The following is a 21,933-nucleotide window of genomic DNA, read 5'->3' as shown; positions in this document are numbered from 1 at the left end:
TACAGACTATGTAACTTTTGGAAAGTAATAGGTCCTAATAAATAAACTGCTAATTTGAACCTCAAAAAGTGGCATTTGTGTTCTTCTTCTCCATATTAATTGTTAAAATTTTTGAAATCCAGGAATGGTAAGCTGGCAGTGTAACCATATTCAATTTTGTCTAGTCAGTTGTTAAAAGTAGCTCTTCTATGTCCTTGCCAGGCCTGAGTGTTCTTAAAATATGTCCTGGGGCCAAACTGTTAAGTCATTTTGCTCTAAGAGCTACTCTTTAGCAAAACACATGAAGTTGCCAAAGAACCACAAAGTCTGGATGGTATTTCAAAATTGAATCCAAATCTCCCCATAAAAGTTCATTATTCCTAAACAGACCTTTGCCTTTGAGAATGGGTACAAGGAGACGGTGTCTTGGGATTTGGAAAGATGGCAGAGTAGGAGGGCGCTGAACTCACCTCCTCCTACAGAAGCATCAAGGCTACAACTACATATGGTGCGACTCACTCTGAGAACAACCTGAGCCTAGTGGAATAGCTATTCCACAGCCAAAGACATGAAGAGCGACACTGAGAAGGGCAGGTGAGGCAGAGACACAGTTGTGAACCAACCCCTCTCCCCCCCCCCCCCTGCCGCCAGCACATGGACCCACAGGCAGGAGGGCCTTCCTGAGGAGCAGAGGGATCAAATCCCACATCAGGGACACATACCTCCCACTTCACCCACCCCCACCACCCCCATGAGGGTCTGAACTAGGAAGAGGAGCCCTCCTAATTTCTGGCTTTGAAAATCAGCAAGGCTTAACTCTGGGACAGCCTGAGGGCTGTAGGAAACTGAAAATCTGCTCTTAAAGAGTCAGGGTACTCTATCATGCACTCTAAAACCCAGCACAGGGGCAGCAATTTGAGAAGTTCTTGGGTTATTCCTCAAAGAAATTTATTGGCTAATTTTCGGTCATGTGCTAGACAGATGGGTGTCTTTTTTTTTTTTTTTTTTTTTTTTTTATTCCTGTCCTCCTTCAGCCTAGCAGCCTGACAGTGGAAAGAGCAGCCCTAATACTCTCCAGTCTCCACATTCCCCTGTGGACCAAACCTTACCCCGATCAACCGCCCTGGCAGGCCCTTCTCCGAAACAGTTTCTGCCTCACCGTACCCAGCTAGCAGCCTTGCTTAGGAATGGTGTTCCCCAAAAGCAACTACCACCCATCACACTGATAAACAGCCCAAGCCAGAAGCAGCACCCCTCCAAAGCAGCTCCTGCCCCAGGAAAGTAAGGAGCCAGTCCCACCAACCAGCACACCAACAGCTGCATCCAGGCCTCTCAGTCGTCTACACTGAGGGCTACCCCTGTCCAACAGGGTGCCTGCAGTAGTTACAGCTGGTCATTGCAGTCAGCTGGGCTGGGGGTGAGCCCCACTCACCAGGGCACCTACAGTAGTCATGGCCCAGTCATGAAAGGAAGGCCACACAGCCCACATAAGAGACACCCCTGAAGAGCCTGGTTCTGATGACCAGAGGGATTATCTACTGGGTCCACAGACACTTTGTTACACAAGACCACTCCTTGCAAGACCAGGAGATACAGCTGATATACATAATACATACAAACAAACACAGAGAGCCAGACAAATGAGACACAGAAATATGTTCCAAACAAAGGAATAAGACAAAACCTCTGAGAAAGAACTAAACAAAGATAAGCCATCTACCTAATAAAGAATTCAAAGTAATGATCACAGAGATACTCACCAGACTTGAGAGAAGAGGGATGAATTAAGTGAAAACTTCAAAAAGATAGGAAGTAAGAAAGGAATCAGAGGCAAAAAATTAGTAGCTGAAATGAAAAATACAAGGCAACCCACAGCAAATCAGAGGATACCGAAGGACAGGTCAGTGATGTGGTAGACATCATCTAAACTGAACAGTGAAAAGGATGAAAAAATATGTTAAGAGACTACTTATACACTATCAAGTGCTCTAAGATTAGCATTATAGGTATCCCACAAGGAGAAGAGGAATAGGGGCAGAAAACTTATTTGAAAAAATAGCTGCAAACTTCCCTAACCTAGGAAAGGAAACAAACATGCTTCAGGAAGCATGTGCTTCAGGAAGCTTCCTGTGCTTCAGGAAGCACAGAGAGCTCCAAACAAGATGAACTCAAAGAAGTCTACACCAAGACATAATAATTAAGTTATCAAAAATTAAAGATAACCTTAAAAACAACAAGAGAAAAGGAAATAATTTCATACAAGGGAAAAATCCACAAAGCTATCAATTGGTTTAACTGAAACTTTGCAGGCAAGAGGGAGTGGCATGATATGTTCAAAGTACCAGAAAGAAAAAAACAACCAAGAATATTCTACCTGGCAAGGTTTTCATTCAGTATTGAGTAAGAGAGAGTTTCCCAGGCAAACAAAAGTTAAAGGAGGTCATCAATAATAAACTGGCTTTACAAAAAATGTTAAAGTTACTTCTTTAAGTAGAAAAGAAAAGAACATTACTAGAAGTAAGAAAATTGTGAAAGGGAAACAATTCACTGATAAAAGCAAACATAGCAAAGATAGATCAATCACCTATAAAGCTAGCATGAAGGTTAAAAGACAAGGTAGTAAAATCAATTGTATCTATAATAATTAAAGGTCAAATACATCTACAATTAAGGATACATAAAATAAAAAGATGTAAAATACATTGTACACATAAAATCTATACATGGGGGAAGTAAAAATGTAGTGCCTTTATAATGTGTTCAAATTTAAGTGACCATTTACTTAATATAGACTGCTATATACATAAGATTTTATATATGACCTTTTTTTTTTTTTTTAATTTTTTTAAAGTAAGCTCTAAGCTCAATGTGGGGCTTGAACTCACAACCCCAAGATCAAGAGTCCCATGCTCTACCAGCTGAGCCAGCCAGGCACCACAAGATTTTATGTATGAACTCTTTGGTAACCACAAACCAAAACCTTAAAATAGATACACAAAAAATAAAGAGAATGAATTTAAGCATAACACTACAGAAAGTAATCAAACCACAGGAAAAGACAACAAGAAGAAAGGAACAGAGGAGAACTACAAAAACAACCAGAAAATAAGTAACAAAATGACAGTATATATCTATCAATTATTTTAAATGTAATAGATGGCATGTTTCAATCAAAAGACTAAATGGATGACTAAATGGATAAAAAATAAGACCCGTCTAGAGCTGTTTATAAGAGACTCACTTCAGATCTATGGGCATATACAGACTAAAAGTGAGAGATGAAAAAGATTCCATGCAAATGGAAGTGGGGGGGGGGGGGTGGGGAAAGCTGGGGTAGCAATATTTTATCAGACAAAAGAGACTTTAAAACAAAAAACCTTAGCAAGAGATAAAGAAGGGTATTACATAATAATAAAAGGGATCAACCCAACAAAAGAATGTAACAATTGTAAATATCCATACACCCAAAATAGGAGCACCTAAATATGTAAAGCAAATATTAACAGATAAAAAGGGAGATCTTGCCAGTAATACAATAGTAGGAATCTTTGACACACATACCCCTCTCTTACATCAATGGACAGATCATCCAGGCCAAAATATCAATAATGAAAATGTCTTTAAAGGACATATTAGACAAGATGGACTTCACAGATGATATATACAAAATATTTCATTCAAAATCCAGAGAATACACATTCTTTTCAGGTACACATGGAACACTGTCCAGGATAGATCACATGTTAGGCCACAAAAACAGTCTAATAAATTTAAGAAGATTAAAATCATATCAAGTATCTTTTCTGACCATGATGTATGTAACTACAAATTCATTAGAAGAAATAAAACTGGAAAAAAACAAACACATGAAGGCTAAACAAAATGCTACTAAACAACCAATAGATCAACCAAGAAATCAAGAGGAAATAAAAAAAATACATAGAGAAAAATGAAAATGGAAACACAGTGGACCAAAATCTTTGAGATGGAGAAAAAGCAGTGCTAAGAGGGAAGTTTATAGGTACACAGGCGACCTCCCAAAGCATGAAAAATTTCAAGCAACCTAACCTTACACCTAAACAAACTAGGAAAAGAACAAATGAAGCCCAAAGTTAGTAGAAGAAAGGCAATAATACAGATCAGCATGGAAATAAATGAAATAGAGACTAAAAAACAATAGAAAAGATCAATAAAACTAAGAGCTGGTTCTTTGAAAAATAAACAAAATTAATTAAACCTTTAGCCAAATGCATCAAGAAAAAAAAAAAAAAAGAAAGAACTCAAAATCAGAAATGAAAGAGCAGTACAATCAACTCAAATAAACAAAACCAAACTACAACCAACATCACAGAACTCAAAGAATCATGAGACTACTATGAAAAATTACATACCAACAAATTGGACAACCCAGAATAAATGGACAAATTCCTGGAAATAATTTCTAAGATTGAAGAAGAAATAGAAAGTCTGAACAAATAATTATTAGTAATGAGATTGAATCAGTAATCAAAAAACTCCCGACAAAAAAAAGTTCAGGACCAGATGACTTCCCAGGTGAATCCTACCAAACATTTAAAGATGATTGATGCCCTACTCTTCTTGAACTATAAGAAGAGGAAGAAGTGATTCCAAATTCATTCTATGAGGCCATCAACACCCTGATCTCCAAACCAGACAAAGACATTGCATAAAAAGAGCACTATAGGCCAATATCTCTGGTGAACATAGATGCATAAATCCTCAACAAAATTTTTGCAAACCAAATTCAACAGTACATTAACATTCACCACAACCAAGTGGGATTTATTCCAGGGATGCTAGAATGGTTCAATATTTGCAAATCAGTGTGATACATCACATTAACAACAAGAAAGATAACCATATAATCATCTCAATAGATGCAGGAAAAAGCAGTTAACAAACTACAACATCCACTCATAATAAAAACTCAATAAGTAGTTTTAGTGGTAACACAATAAAGGCTATATATATACAAACCCACAGCTAACATCATATTCAATGGGGAAGAGCTGAAAAATTTTCCCTAAAATCAGGGTTAAGACAAGGCGGTCCACTCTCACCACTCTCATTCAGCATAGTACTGGAAGTCCTAGCCCAGCAATCAGACAAAGAGAAATACAAGTGTCCAAAGTGGTAAGAAAAAAATTAAACTCTTACTTTTTGCAAATGACATGATACATACATAGAAACCCTAAAGACTATAAAAAAAAAAAAACTATTAGAATAAATGAATTCAGTAGAGTTGTAGGATACAAAATCAACATACAGAAATATTTTGCATTTCTATACACTAATAACAAAAGAGAGAAATTTTTTAAAATCTCATTTACAATTGCACAAAACAAATAAAATACCTAAGAATAAATTTGACCAAAGAGAACAGACTTATACTTTAAAAACTATAAGACACTTATAAAAGAAATTGAAGACAATACAAATTGAAAGATACATCATGCTTATAAAATGGAAGAATTATGGGGTGCCTGGATGGCTCAGTCGATTAAGTGTTCAACTTCAACCCAGGTCATGATCTGCACTTCATGGATTTGAGCCCCGCGTAGGGCTCTGTGCTGACAGCTCGGAGCCTGGAGCCTGCTTCAGATTCTGTCTCTCTCTCTCTCTGCTTGTACTCTGTCTCTCTGTCTCCCAAAAATAAATAAATATTTAAAAGAAAATTAAAAAAATAAATAAAATGGAAGAATATTGTCAAAATGTCCATAGTACCCATAGCAACTTACAGATTCAATCCAATCCCTATCAAAATATGAATAGTATTTTTCACAAAACCAGAACAGATACTCCTAAAATTTGTGTGGAACCAAAAAAAACCCCAAATAGCCAAAGCAATCTTTTTTTTTTTTTTTTTTTCTGAGAGAGAGACAGAGAGTGCGAGTGGAGGACGGGCAGAGAGAGAGGGAGACACAGAATCCAAAGTAGGCTCCAGGCTCGGAGCTGTCAGCACAGAGCCTGATGCAGAACTAGAACAGAATAGAGAATCCATAAATAAATCCACACTTATGGGGTCAATTAATCTATGACAAAGGAGGCGCAAATATACATGAGGAAAGACAATTTTTTCAATAAACAGTGCTGCTGGGAAAACAGAACAGCTACATGCAAAAGATTAAAACTGGACCACTTTCTTACACCTTATATAAAAATAAACTCAAATGTATTAGAGACCTAAATGTGAGACCCAAACCATAAAACTCTTAAAAGAAAATAGGCAGCAATTTCTTGAATATCAGCCTTAGCAAAAGGGAAAGCAAGGATAACAAAAGCAAAAATATGCAATATAGACTATACCAAACTAAAAAGCTGCACAGTGAAGGAAATAAAACAATAAAACAAAATGGTGACCTTCTGAATTGAAGAATATATTTGCAAATGTTATATCTGATAAGGAGTTAGTATCCAAAAATCTATGAAGAACTCCTATAACTCAACACCAAAAGGACAAACCAACTTCAAAAATAGGCAGAAGATCTGAATAGATATTTTTTTAAGAATATTTACAGATGGCCAACAGACACGTGAAAAGATGCTCAACATCACTCATCAGGGAAATGCAAATCAAAACCAAAATGAGGTATCGCCTCACTTACGTTAAGATGGCTAGTATCAAAAAGAGGAAATAACAAGTGTTGGTGAGTATGTATAGAAAAGGGAACGCTTGTGCACTGTTAGTGGGAATGTAAATTGGTGCAGCCAATGTGGAAAACACTGGACATTCCTCAAGAAATTAAAAATAGAAATGCCATACAATCCAGTAATTCCACTCCTGGGTATTTGCCTGAATAAAATAAAAACATTAATTCGAAAAGATCTATTCGTCCCTACACTTATTGCAGCATGACTTACAATAGCAAAGATATGGAAGTGTCCATTCATAGATGATTAGACAAAGAGTATGTGGAATATTACGCAGCCATAAAAAGGAATGCGATCTCACCAGTAGAACAACATGGAGAGATCTAGAAAGTATTATGCTAAATGAAATAAGTTAGAGAAAGAAAAATACCATATGATTTCACTTTTATGTGGAATCTTAAAAACAAAACAAATCCGGGGCGCCTGGGTGGCGCAGTCGGTTAAGCGTCCGACTTCAGCCAGGTCACGATCTCGCGGTCTGTGAGTTCGAGCCCCGCGTCAGGCTCTGGGCTGATGGCTCGGAGCCTGGAGCCTGTTTCCGATTCTGTGTCTCCCTCTCTCTCTGCCCCTCCCCCGTTCATGCTCTGTCTCTCTCTGTCCCAAAAATAAAAATTAAAAACGTTGAAAAAAAAAATTAAAAAAATAAAAACAAAACAAATCAAAGAACAAACAAAAAGCTGAATCGGTCTTGTAGATACAGAGAACAAACTGATGATTGCCAGAGGCAATACAGAGGTACAAACTTCTAGTTACCAAATGAAGAAGTCATAAGCATGAAAAGTACAGCATAGGGAATATTGTCAATACTATTATAATAATTCTGTATAGTGACAGTAACTACACTTATGATACGCATTTGATAATTATGTAAATGTATAATCAGTGTGTTGTACACCTAAAACTAATATAATATTGTATGCCAATTATACGTCTATTAAAATTTTAAAAATAAAATGGGTATAAGAATGTTGTAACTAGTATGCCGGATGGGGTATGAGGTAGAATGAAATTTAGCTGGGTCCTCTAATTAGGATTTGACTGTAGATGCCTCTTTGTCTTCTATTCACCTAATTACATTTGACACTTCAACAGTACCCTCCCTTTATTTATTTATTTTTATTATCTTTAAAGGCTTTATTTTTTTTAAAGCAATTTCAGTTTTACAACAAAATTGAGAGGAAAGCACAGATTTCTTAAAATCTCCTGTTCCCACACATGCACAGTCTCCCCCATTACCATCATTGTTGACCGGCCTGAGCACCCTCCCTGTAGGCATCTTCAAGATACAAGAACTTCAAAGGAATCTTGGATTCTTTCAGCAAACCTTACAATGACAGATTTTGTTCTCCTTCACTATCCACTTTGAAATCCCAACCATTAGACAAAATGATGTTTTAAAATTTCCAGATATTTCCTCCTTACAATTAATATCACTAACATTCTCCATGTTCTCATAAATCTACATTATTATTAATATATATTTTTTAATTATATCTAAAGTTGGTGGATATCCATTTTTCTCCTGGCATTTTTATTCCTTGTTATATTTCGATTAGAAACCGATTTTTAAAAATTGCTCTTTCCTCCTTGCTTTCTAATTATGGGTTACTAAAAGTTTGTTTTAAACATGGATCTCTAATTGCTATCAAGCTTGCCTTAATATTTTACATATAATCTGACTAGATATGATTGGTGGTCAAACACGAAACTATAAAAAATTAATTGAACAGATTGAGGGCACCTGGTTGTCTCAGTCCATAGAGCATGTGACTCTTGATCTCAGGGTTGTGAGTTCAAAGCCCTATGTTGGGTATAGAGCTTATAAAAATAAATAAATTCATAAATAAAAATAAAATAAACAGATTGAAACAAGTGTTCTGGTGAATTACTTACTTCTCAAGGGCAGGACCAATCCTCAAAGAGGGAGATGTAGTTAATCTCTCCCCAGAATGTCTGCTTTCAGACATGGCTGGGTTCTGGTGGAACAGGCATATCTTTGCATCAAAAAGCCCCCAGTAGACTAAATATAAATATTTAATAATATATATTTTTAATTTAAAACACTTAACATGTATAAGGGCAAATGCTGTTATGAATATACATCAATGATCTGGAAATGTCTATTTGTAACCTCGGTAATAATTTCAAGACTCAATATGTGTAAAGCATTCCCTATTAAAATACACTCACGAAAGTTAGGCAACAAAAGTTTAGACTTCATAACTACAAGTACTCAACCTCTGAGGGAAGCTTGATTTGAAAATGAGACATTTCTTTCCTTCCCTTGAATCAAGCACAAATGCTTGGCCCTTATATTGCAAAACCAACTAGTTAAAAGCAAACAGGTGCCTTTCCACAGGGGGACTAGTGGAGGGTGGGGGGGAGGCATTTTCTTTGGAGGCTCTCATCTGGATTCCTTTCCCTCATTAATGACCTAACGAGAGCCATTCTGATGATTGTAAGCCATGACTGACAGCCCGCATCTGTGGCCTACCCAGAGCATAAGAGTCCAATTTGACTGGGATAATAAATAAAAATCTTGTCGTACTATTATAGGATGTTTGGCAAGGACAAGAATTAAGGCACCTTTATAACTCCCGAAGGAATCTGGTGATATTTCTGACGTGATCTCACACATCATTCTGTCCTGCCTGACCTTCCTTGTATCACCCTCCTGAATTATAGCTTGTATCCGTTACTCTCTCCTCCTTCCATAGCCTCTCCCCAAAATAAAGGATTACTGACCTGAAGAAAACAAATCTGATTTTTTTTTTTAAATCTTTATAAGAAAGTCAGTTAAAATGTCCTGGAAGTCACTCCATATGTTTTCTGCAGAACATTTACTGCATCCATTAGATTAAATGTCTCACTTTATGAAATGAGTCCTGAAGGTCTTTTGGGGATTAAAGGACCTCTTTCAGAAGGGTCCAGCTTCATCCCTTAATAATTTCTGGGGTCCTAGGATGTTATAGGATATATTATATATTCATCAAGTTCACCAGTTTACCACCCACTTTTTCAATGATTAGTTCCTTTATCCTGGCAGTCAGTGAGAGTTGCCTCTTAAGCACTTCCTCATGAATCCACGTAAAAAGGGAGGTTTTGATATGTTGTAATAGCTTTTCTCACACTCTCCAGAGAAGCTTAACAGCTTCTGTGTGATGAGCCAAAGGAGAGTACACTTATATAAGAACAGACACACTTCAAGGACACCGTTAAGCACGAAGATAGTAGCGGCACATGGGAATGGCAGGCATGCCTATGGAGGCCCGATGCCCTGTTCGAGTAGAAAGACCTCATTTAGGGTGACGGTTCTCTGGGCGTGTCCCAGCAACCACATGAGGAAGGCAGAGCTTGATTTCCATCAGCCTCAGTATTCCTAAGAAACTAGCCTTTTGTTATCCTTATAGCTTCTCTTTATATCTGAGCCTCCTTTGAGTTCCTTAAATGGATGGTAACAGCAAAGTGTTACCCTTTCATGAGAGTATTTGCATTTTAACTTACATCTAATCTAAAAGGATTGAAAGTGCGCTAATGGAGAATTGAGAAGCCACAAACTGAGGGAATTTATATTCCTTTATTAAACTGAACCCTGAGCTGAAACTCCCCCTCGTGCTTTCTGAATACACTTGTTGCTAAGACCTTGACTTCAAGGGGAGCTACTTCCACTTTAATGACAAAAACCCTTTTCTTCCATGCTCTTTTGCAGCAGCGTTGAGACAAGATGGGACTTTTTAAAAGACTTTACAAAGCTCTGAGTAGAAAAGCAAAGGGACAGATAGAAGCCACAAGAAACATAAAGACACCATGCTAATAAACAACAGTCCTCACCCTCCACAGTAAACACACCCCTCCCATGTTGAGAAGCTGGTAAGTGTGGTACTCTGGTAAGACAGCAGGGGATGAACGGGTCTAGTGCATTCCTGAGCAACAATTCTGAGCTTTTACAACTTTAGGTATCCTACAGAACGGCAACCACTGATTCAGTCTCAGAACATTATCCTACATATCCATAAGAATTGTCTGGGTACTCTGGCCTTTCCTGAACCTCAGAAATGAGACACCAGCCTTGCCTAAACTATATAGCGTTGTCAGCCACACCAGAGTCGGTTGAATTTGTGTGTCTCTAGAGACCAAGGCATACAGTATATATGAGACAGCGAGTTAACTGTAGAGCAGTCCAATGATGAGAGGCCAGGCTCCAAGATTATGATGTCACTGGGTCCTAGAACACAAGCAAGTCCTCAAGAGGGATGCCAGAGGTCATCTAATTCATACTGTTGGTTCTCCATCTGAAGGGTAAAGTGACTTGCACACCATTGGAGACCACACCTTCTTGCTCTCTGCACTCCCTCCCTCCAACTTACCTCGACAAGCAGAGGCCAGGCTCTGCTTGATTGGGAGATAATAAAGGAATCGATTACTCAGGTAGCATGTTGGCATATATGAGCCCTGAAGGACTTTATCTCCCTTAGAATCTGTGTTCTGTGATGTTTATAGACTCATAAGTGGGCACCCTTGCCTTGGGGCTTATCACCTTCCACACACCATCCCATATTCTGTTTGCTTATCTCTTTGAGGGACATAATAACTGTCTTAGTTTATTCATGTTCTGGCACCAGGTCTTACAACTGAAATAAATCAGCCCTACCCTAGAAAGAAGTGGTCTGAAAAGGCAAAAATCCCCGTGGGAAAGAATCCCTGCTAAGGATCTGGGCTGGTGCACTGCCTCAGTCTGAGTGATAAAGCGGCTCTTTTCCAACATGTAGAAATGTAGCGAGTAATGAAAACATTAACTAATGCAGGTTCCACGCGTTTGCAACAGGCATTGTTGTAAGCATGTTGTGTCTTATTTCGCTTTATGTGTGTAACAACCTCACGAAAAGGAAATGCTGTTGGAGCCCGGTTTACCAGTGAAGAAACCAAGTCAAGAAGTAATTTACCCATAGTCCTGTAGCTAGTAAGGAATGAGCTCAAGATTAAAATCTAAGCATTCTCAAACTCTCGACCTCATGATCTTAAGCTATACTGTCTGCCTGCACAATTCTAAACCACCGTCTGGAAAAACACCAGGGATAAGAATCAAACACTTTGCATCCCTTGCAAAACTTGCTGACAGTTTTTATAGTTACCCTATAGAAGACTCATCATCGCTCAGCTTCATTATTTTGTACCAAAATGCTATGATTTCCGAGAATCTCCAATACCTACACACCAAAGATGAAAATGGATATATTTTATAAAGTATTTTCTCATCTAAATCTCCTGTCATTGCTGCTTCTCTTTGAGTATGATATTGTCAAATAATCGCTCGTATAAATTTAACGTGATGAAGTTTAGACATGAACATTTGTTGCCAAAGTTGGTCAGAATGACCATGAGTTGTCAGGAATTTAGGGTCCTCTGAGATTAGTCAACTTTCCATGCACTGCTCCCACTAGGAATGCTTTTCCTGCACAGATGAGCAGCTTGTCAAACCCTCTGTGTTTGGGAGACTCATGAGATTTCTGTAAGTATGGTATGTACAAGAGATGAGTTCTTCCCAAACCGTTAGCCTCTCTGCAAAATAACAATGTTCATCATTTTTGTTTTTCCCTTGGCTTCCTTATTTCTTTCCCTCCTTTCTTTCTGAGTTTAGTGGGAAATAGAAGCACAATACATAAGCAGTAACTTGACAAGACTTATTTTCTTTTGCTAAAATAATTACTTTGTTTTAAAATGTGCCCTTTAATATCTAGAAATTTGAGTGCATCAGAGTTTTGTTTCTTGAAAAAAAATAAATTCAGAAGTGTCAGGTTTTTAGACTTGACCCGTCAAGGTGTTTCTTTGATTAGTAGTAAGCCATACATTTTGCAATAACATATTTTAGGAGATTTCTGAATTCCGTCATTTGGATAAGAAGCAATTTATCTTCCAATCATATTGAAGTTAAGACATTTTTGTGGATGAACCGAACTTGGTATTGGCCTCCCATAGGTATGCCTTTTCCACTCCATAGTCAGCAAATAAATAATTGAATTTTTAAAGACAGCCTAAATGAAATACAAATTTGCCTGTTATTACTAAAGCATTCCAGAGTAAGTTTCCTATTAGTCCTTCCTCTTCCTTTCCATAGTTTAATCCTTCTAAAGTTAGAAGTTGCTGACATTATCTTTAGCACACAGATCTAGCAGCATATGTATCCATTATCTGACTTGCTTACAGGGAACAAGGACAATGTTTTGTTAATCACCATATCATCAGTGTCCTATATGATTCCTGCCATAAAGCTCAATAAAATTTACTTCAGCTGTGTTGAAAATAATTAATGAGCAATCTGTTTAACGAAAGAAGACCAAAGGATCCAGTAGGGAATGATCTTGGTTTATTCTGAGACAACTCTTATTCTTTTGCTAAAAAGTCCATGTACAAAAGCAAAGTAGCAATTACATGTAAGAGTCTATCATAACTGTTCAGATGTCAATCCTTAATTCAATAATGCCAGGGACTATGTACAATCCTGGAGATACAAAGCTTGACAAATAAATATAGTGCCTGCTCTAGAGGGGTGTATAATACACCAGGCAAGATGAACACAGAATGAGTGTGCTTGCTATAGGAATACAGGCTGTCAGAGGAGAATATAGTGGAAGGCTGAGTTGATGGGGTGGGAGGGGGGATCAGGAAAGCTCTCCTACATAGCGACTCAAGTTGAAGCAGGGATGATGGGCAAAACTAGGCAGGCAGAGAGAGTGCCAGGTAGAGGGAGCTGCATGGATGGAGCCTTTAAAGAGTGAAACAGCTTGAAATGTTCATTTGGGGGTACAAAACAGATCTAAGTTTAAAGGGAAGCTAATCAAGCTAGAATACTGCTTCCTGTATTACACACAGACTCCCATTATTTTTCCTAAACCATTGGGAAAAAAATTTTAATATGACAGGGTTGTATAAATTTTGCTAAGTCACCTGCAAAAGGAAAATAACTAACAATTACTCGTGCTATCAATGTCCTTCAGTTTTGTTTCATAAAAGCAAAATATGATTAAATTAGGAGGCTTCAAATTTTCATTAATTTAATATGCATCAAGATTTCTTTATTTAAGGTATTCCACGGTAAACATCTGTTATATTAATTATTGCAAAGATTATTCTGCACTAGATAGCTTGGTATTTAAGGAGAGTGTATCACCTTCCTACTTGATACATTTTCAGTATATGCTTTCATGTGTTTATTTTAGAAAATAACTATAGAGTTTGAGATTAAGTATGTCACTCTAATTTTTAACACCACTGGTACAAAATGCCATTAGATCACCTACCATCACTGTGGGATGTACATTCTTTAGAAATGATTTTTCAGAGGACTCTTTTTTTTTTTTTCTCCATAGATGCATACTTTTCTCACAAATACTAACAGTGGTATTTTTTCTAGGATCCGTGCAGGCAAGGTTGTAACCACTAGGGATTTTCCTGGAGACAGTAATTTTCAAACAATAGAGCAAAAATGCATACATCAGCCAACTAATTTATGCTACATCAATTTTACACACCCAGAAAGCATGAAACTTTAAAATGATCTCACCAAAGTCAAATAAGCCACACAGAAGCTACCAAAACAGGCCTGGCCCTTTCATCTAAACAAGCTTATGTCATGCAGCCTTTGAGAACACAATGTATTCTGAAAGGGCAGGAAGGCCATGCTTCTAAATGCATGTTCTATTAGACAGCAAAGAACTACAAAAGACGCTCAAAGCAAAGTGTCTGGGAACCCAAGTTGATTAATGTGCAGCTTTATTTCACTTCAGGGGTAAAGGACTGGAGGGATAAAAGACCATAAGCTCGCTTGACGACTGGAAAGGTCGCAAAGGAAATGATGGTAGGTAACATGAAGTTGTCAGGGAGACCAGAGACCCCAGTACTCAGAAATGTGTGGCAGAGGCTCCAGCAGTGAGGTGACAGGTGAACTGCCAATCATCCAAGGGTTCAGCCCAAATGAAAAGACCAAAGGAAATACAAGCCCCTGGAACCCCAAGTTGAAGTTCAGGGCCCTCTTCCCCAATAAGTGAAATGAAGCAGATCAGGGAGTAGGATTCTCGATGACTAGCTGAGAGGACTTTGGGTCCTCACTATGGTCAGATAGCTCCCATTTTACTCTCACTGGCTCATGGCGGTCACTCTGACACAGGTTTCTGGGTCCACTGAGATACGGAAATAGCCAGGCCAGGTAGTCACCATCACTGCTTATTATAGAGCAAGGATGTGGACAGAGCCACAGCCATCCTAGGGCTGGGGCAGGTGCTCCCACTGGTATGCTTTAGGGAAAGCTCTAGGCAGCCGACCTGAAGGAGTGCCTATCTTCAAAGATCATACAAAGAAGGACAAGCATTCCTAACAGAACTGCTCTTTTATGAACTCCATAGAATTAGAGTCCTGGGTGATATGAATGTAAACTGAGCAGTTCTCAACTGTTTATGTCAATGGATGGGAGCACTAGCCTCCATCCTTCCCCCCAGAAAACCCTGATAAGAATTATAATGGACACAGGAAGAGACCAAAGGCCTCACCTTCCCTAAAACATTCCCAATTCACTTAGTTAAAGGCTACAGAGCTTCTTTTTAAAAAGTTGAAAAAGCAGGGCCACCTTGGTGGCTCAGTTGGTTAATCATCCGAGTTTGGCTCAGGTCATGATCTCCCAGCTCATGGGTTCGAGCCCCACGTCAGGCTCTGTGCTGACAGCTCAGAGCCTGGAGCCTGCTTTGGATTCTGTGTCTCCCTCTCTCTGTGCTCCTCCCCTGCTCATGCTCTGTCTCTCCTTCTCTCAAAAAAATAAATAAATAAATAAACATTAAGAAAATTAAGTTGAAAAAGCATAAAAGAAATCATATGATCAGTAAAATCTCATCAAGTGGACCTAATGTTATGATAGGGACAAAGACAAATTATGTAAGAATTCCCAACCTCTTTCCAAGCTTGCGTTCCTTTCACTGGATCTCTCCGTGGAGGTGAGGCTATGACTGAGGAGTGGGGTATGAGGGGGTACTGGAAAAGAGAGCAGTAGGATTTACAATGAAAAGAACAGACAGGGACTTACAAAAGGAGTGAGAGGAAGGGGGAGAAAAGCATCACGTGGTTATCATGGGAAGAAACGTTTTTTTTTTTTTTTGCAGCCACCGAAGGGATTTGGTGGAGAGGGGTCAGTGAAGAGGAATCTGAAGACGTTTTTCCATGAGGCTCATGTGTGAAGGCCTGTGGTACTTCTTCCACAGCACCTTTAAAAATTGTATTATTTCTTAAGGGTTCCAGAGTCAGATTTGTGGGATTCATATAAACGGCTCTTCTATACTTGGGTAACATCTGAGACAGGCTCCAGGAAAGTAACCAAAGCAGGGGGCTTATTCTAGAAGAAGAAGCTCTCCTGAAATTTCTGCAGACCATCCCAGGAACAGCACATGTTAGTTTTTGTTATAGCTGTTGTTTCAAACCCTTTGTTTCCTCTAAATATAAGACTTGTTGCTGCTATTTTTGCACTTTGAAAACTGCAGTTTCAGCTTCCAGATCACATTCCCTTCTGTAATTGTAACAAACCAAATGGCTCTAGTGGAAAACGCGGCTCTGCTTAACTTTTGGCATCTGAGATGTACCCTACAGAGTGTGCCTCTGTATCACACTGAGCGAAAAGACGAACAGTTTCGCACCCAGGAGATCAAATTAACTAATGAGGTAAATCTGACATTCATGGGTGAAACAACACACAGTGTTTAAGGATGCGTCTGAAAAGAACTTTACAAAAAGTCATTAAAGAAATTTCATTCTTAGGCCATTATGAGCAGCTCTTGAGAATTTGCCACTATTTCAGTTACTTAGGGAAGACAAGACAATGGAAACAAATAGACCCAAAGACTCATGACTCAACAGGATAGCAGTTACCTTCTTGCTCACCCAGTAATCTAGAAAGGTTTGAGGCTGGTGTGAGCCACATAGCCATGCAGAACCCAGGTGAATTGTAGCTTTGCATTTCAGCCTATGGCTTTTTTTTTTTTTTTTTTTTTTTTTTTTTTTTTTTTTTTTTTTTTTTTTTTTTTTGAGAGGGTGAAGGATGGAGAGGAGCAGAGGGAGAGAGAGAGAGAGTCTCTTAAGCAGGCTCCTCATTCAGTGCAGAGCCTGACACAGGGCTCGATCCCACCACCCTGTGATTAAGACCCGAGCCCAAATTAAGTCAGGCATTCTATAAAGCCTGTGGCTTTATAGTTACTATGGGTACGAGAAGAGACAGAGAGCTTGAAGGAAAAAGAACATGAATGAAGAGATATGGAGGTTTTCCTGGGTCATACCTGGGAGTAGCAGACACCATTTGTGATCATGCTCTGCTGATGACAACAGTGCCCTCACTATAAGAAAAGCTGAGAACTGTACTCTGGCTATGTGTCCAAAGAGGAGAGAACAGAGGAAAAACTGATAATCTCTAACACAGACATTTCTCTGAATTCTATTTTCTGCCTTAAGAATATAATTTACATCTCCCAACAAACAAGAGTCTGGGGCCAGATGGTTTTCCAGGGAATTCTATCAAACATTTAAAGAAGAGTTAACACCTATTCTTTTGAAGCTGTTCCAAAAAATAGAAATGGAAGGAAAACTTTCAAACTCATTCTATGCAGCCAGTATTACCTTGATTCCAAAACCAGACAAAGACCCCACTGAAAAGGAGAATTGCAGACCAATTTCCCTGGATGCAAAAATTCTCAACAAGATACTAGCAAACTAGTTCCAACAATACATTAAAAGAATTATTCACCATAATCAAGTGGGATTTATTCCTTAGATGCAGAGCTGGTTCAGTATCCACAAATCAATCAGTGTGATACATCACATTAATAAAAGAAAGGATAAGAACCACATGAACCTCTTAATAGATGCTAACAAAGCATTTGAGAAAATACAGCATCTTTCTTGACAAAAACCCTCAAGAAAATAGGGATAGAAGGATCATACATCAAGATCATTAAGGCCATATATAGCCTTAAGGCCACTAATATCATCTTCAATGGGGAAAAACTGAGAGCTTTCCCCCTAAGGTCAAGAACATGACAAGGATGTCCGCTCTCAGCACTGTTATTCAACATAGTGTTGTAAGTCCTAGCCTCAGTAATCAGACAACACAAAGAAATAAAAGGCATCCAAATCAGCAAGGAGGAAGTCACACTTTCACTCATCCCACAAGACATGAAACTCTGTGGAAAACCCAAAAGACTCTACCAAAAAAACTGCTACAACTGATCCATGAATTCAGCATAGTCGCAGGATATAAAATCAATGTACAGAAATCAGTTGCATTTCTATACACCAATAATGAAACAGCAGAAAGAGTAATCAAGGAATCGATCCCATTTACAATTTCACCAAAAACCATAAAATACCTAGGAATAAACCTAACCAAAGAGGTGAAAAATCTATACACTTAAAACTATAGAAAGCTTGGGGCATCTGGGTGGTTCAGCCCAGGGTTCGAGCCCTGGGTTGTGCTCTGTACTGACAGCTCAGAGCCTGGAGCCTGCTTCGGTTTCTGTCTCCTCCTCTCTCTGCCCCCCACTGTTCGCGCTCTGTTTCCCTCTCTCAAAAATAAACATTAAGAAAGAAAAAAAAATTATAGAAAACTCATGAAAGAAATTGAAGAAGACACAAAAAATGGAAAAACATTCCATGCTCCTGGATAGGAAGAACAAATATTGTTAAAATGTTGATACTACCAAATCTACATATTCAATGCAATCTCTATTAAAATTATACCAGCATTCTGCACAGAGCTAGAACAAATAATGCTAAAATTTGTATGGAACCAGAAAAGACCCCGAATAGCCAAAGCGATCCTGAAAAAGAAAACCAAAGCTAGAGGCATCACAATCTGAGACTTCAAGATGTATTAAAAAGCTGTAATCATCAAGACAGTATGGTACTGGCACAAAAACAGACACTCAGATCCATGGAACAGAATAGAGAACCCAGAAATGGACCCACAAACGTATGGCCAACTAATCTTTGACAAAGCAGGAAAGAATATCCAAAGGAATAAAGACAGCCTCTTCAGCAAGTGGTGCTGGGAAAACTGAACAGCGACATGCAGAAGAATGAACCTGAACCTTTCCTTACACCATACACAAAAATAAACTCAAAATGGATGAAATACCTAAATGTAAGACAGGAAACCATCAAAATCCTCGAGGAGAAAGCAGGCAAAAACCTCTTTGACCTCGGCTGCATCAACTTCTTTAACACATCTCTGGAGGCAAGGGAAACAAAAGCCAAAATGAACTCTTGGAACCTCATCAAAATAAAAAGCTTCTGCACAGCAAAGGAAACGATCAGCAAAACTAAAAGGCAACCGACAGAATGGGAGAAGATATTTGCAAATGACATATCAGATAAAGGGTTAGTATCCAAAATCTGTAAAGAATTTATCAAACTCAACACCCAAAAACTAAGTAATCCAGTGAAGAAATGGGCAAAAGACATAGACACTTCTCCAAAGAATACATCCAGATGGCCAACCGACACAATGAAAAAATGCTCAACATCACTCATCAGGGAAATACAGATCAAAACCACAACCTCACACCTGTCAGAATGGCTAAATTTACAATGCAGGAAACAAAAGATGTTGGCAAATATGTGGAGAAACAGGAACTCTTGTGCACTGTTGTTGGGAATGCAAACTGGTGCAGCCGCTCTGGAAAACAGTACGGGGGTTCCTCAAAAATAGAACTACCCTACGATCCAGTAAGCACACCTTTAGGTATTTATCCAAAGGATACAAAAATACTGATTCGAAGGGGCACATGCACCCCAATGTTTACAGAGCACCATGAATAATAGCCAAATTATGGAAAGAGCCCAAATGTCCATCGACTGGCAAATGGATAGAGAAAATGTGGTGTGTATGTATGTGTATGTGTATATCTACACACACACACACACACACACACACACACACACACACACACACTGGAATATTATTCGGCCATCAAAGAGAAAGAAATCTTGGGGCACCTGGGTGGCTCAGTTGGTTAAGTGTCTGACTTTGGCTCAGGTCATGATCTCATGGTTCGTGGGTTTGAGCCCCACATGGGGCTCTGTGCTGATGGCTTAGAGCCTGGAGCCTGCTTCGGATTCTGTCTGTCTGTCTGTCTGTCTCTCTCTCTCTCTCTCCCTCCCCCTCCCCCACTTACACTCTGTCACTCTCTCTCAAAGATAAACTTTTTTAAAAAAAGAATGAAATCTTACCATTTGCAACAATGTGGATGGAAATAGAGTGTATTATGCTAAGCGAAATAAGTCCATCAGAGAAAGATAAATATCATTTCACTCATATGTGGAATTTATGGTATAAAACAAATAAACATAAGGGAAGGGAAGCAAAAATAATATCAAAGTGGAAAGAGATACAAACCATAATAGACTCTTTAATACAGAGAACAAACTGAGGCTTGCTGGTGGGGTGCTAGGTTGGGGGAAGGGCTACAAGGGTAACGGGCATTAAGGAGGACACTTGTTGTGATGAGCACTGGGTGTTATATGTAAGGGATGAATCACTAAATTCTACTCCTGAAATTATTATTACACTATATGTTAACTAACTTGGATTTAAATTAAAAAAAAATAATATAATTTATATGCATTGTCAATGGCCATACCACTCTGAATGTGCCACTCTTGTCTGATCTTGGAAACTAAGCAGGGTTGGGCCTGGTTAGTACTTGGGTGGAAAATACTATTTACATGTACTAAGAGTTATAGGGGGCCCACAATATGTGGGTCCTCTGTTATAAGGCGACAGAGAATTTGGTAACAATATGACTTAACAGATGTGTTTTATTAAAATGATCTCTTGAGGGAAGAATTATTGCTAAATACTATCAAAACAGCATGGTACTGGTACAAAAATAGAGACATAGATCAATAGAACAGAATGGAAATCCCCAAAATAAACCTACAGAGATATGATAAATTAATCAACAACAAAGGAGGCAAGAATATACAACAGGGAAAAGAGTTTTTTCAATAAATGGTGCTGGGAAAACTGGACAGCTATACGCAAAACAATGAAACATCTTCTTACACCATACATAAAAGACCATACAGAAGACCACCTTCTTGCACCATACATAAAAACAAACTGAAAATGTATTAAAACCTAAATGTGAGACCTGAAACCATAAAAATCCCAAAAGAAAACATGGGCAGTAATCTCTTGGACATCAGCCTTAGCAACATTTATCTAAATATGTCTCCTCAGAGAAGGGAAACAAAAGGAAAAATAAACTATTGGGACTACACCAAAATAAAAAGCTTTAGTACAGCAAAGGAAAGCATCAACAAAACAGAAAGGCAACCTACTGAATGGGAGAAGATATTTGTAAATGGTATACCCAATAAAGATTTAACATTCAAAATATATAAAGAATTCATACACCTCAACACCAAACAAGTAAATAATCTGATTAAAAATGGGCAGAGAACCTGAATAGACATTTTTCCAAAAAGATGGCCAGCCGACCATAAAATGATGCTCAACATCACTAATCATCACAGGGAAATGTAAACCAAAACCACAATGAAATATCACTTCACGTTTGGCAGAATGGTTAATATCAAAAAGAAATAACAAGTGCTGCTGAAGAACCCTCCTGCACCGTTGGAGGGAATGTAAATTGGTGCAGCCATTGTGGAAAATGGTATGGAGGTTCCTCAAAAAATTAAAACTAGAAATAGCATAAAACCCAGTAATTCAACTACTGAGTATTTACCCAAAGAAAAGAAAAACACTAATTCAAAAAGATATATGCACTCCCTATTTATGGTGGCAATATTTACAATAGCTAAGATATGTAAGCAAACTAAGTATCCATTGATAGATGAATGGATAAAGATGTGATACACACACACATATACACACACATAGTGGAACATTACTCAGCCTTAAAAAACAATGAGATATTGGGGTGCCTAGGTGGCTCAGTTGGTTGAGCGTCCGACTTCAGCTCAGGTCATGATCTCATAGTCCATGAGTTTGAGCCCCGCGTCAGGCTCATGTGCTGACAGCTCAGAGCCTGGAGACTGCTTCAGATTCTGTGTGTGTCTCTCTCTCTGCCCCTCCCCTGCTCATGCTTTGGCTCTGTCTCAGAAATAAATAAAAACATTAAAAAAAAAAAACCAAAAAAACCCCACAATGAGATCTTACCATTTGCAACAATATGGATGGACCCGGAGGCTATTATGCTAAGCAAAATAGGTCAGAGAAAGAAAAAT

The 21,933-nt window shown here is 38.5% G+C and overlaps 2 long non-coding RNA genes across 3 annotated transcripts in view; one reads left to right on the top strand and one right to left on the bottom strand.

The window, feature by feature from the left end:
* Window positions 1–21,933, bottom strand: part of LOC122213315 — a 219,382-nt gene that overhangs the window by 33,790 nt on the left and 163,659 nt on the right. The gene's annotated exons all lie outside the window — the stretch shown is intronic.
* LOC122213325 overlaps window positions 383–21,933 on the top strand; it is a 33,634-nt gene continuing 12,083 nt past the window's right edge. Inside the window, exons 1-2 of the long non-coding RNA XR_006199483.1 lie at window positions 383–573; window positions 10,361–10,521. This is a non-coding gene — a long non-coding RNA (uncharacterized LOC122213325). The remainder of the gene's footprint in view (window positions 574–10,360; window positions 10,522–21,933) is intronic.

Source organism: Panthera leo, chromosome A1 (genome assembly GCF_018350215.1).
Source record: "Panthera leo isolate Ple1 chromosome A1, P.leo_Ple1_pat1.1, whole genome shotgun sequence".
Classification (NCBI taxonomy): Eukaryota; Metazoa; Chordata; class Mammalia; order Carnivora; family Felidae; genus Panthera; species Panthera leo.
The sequence above is the reverse complement of the archived record's forward strand: the minus strand, read 5'-3'. Positions and strand labels throughout refer to the sequence as shown.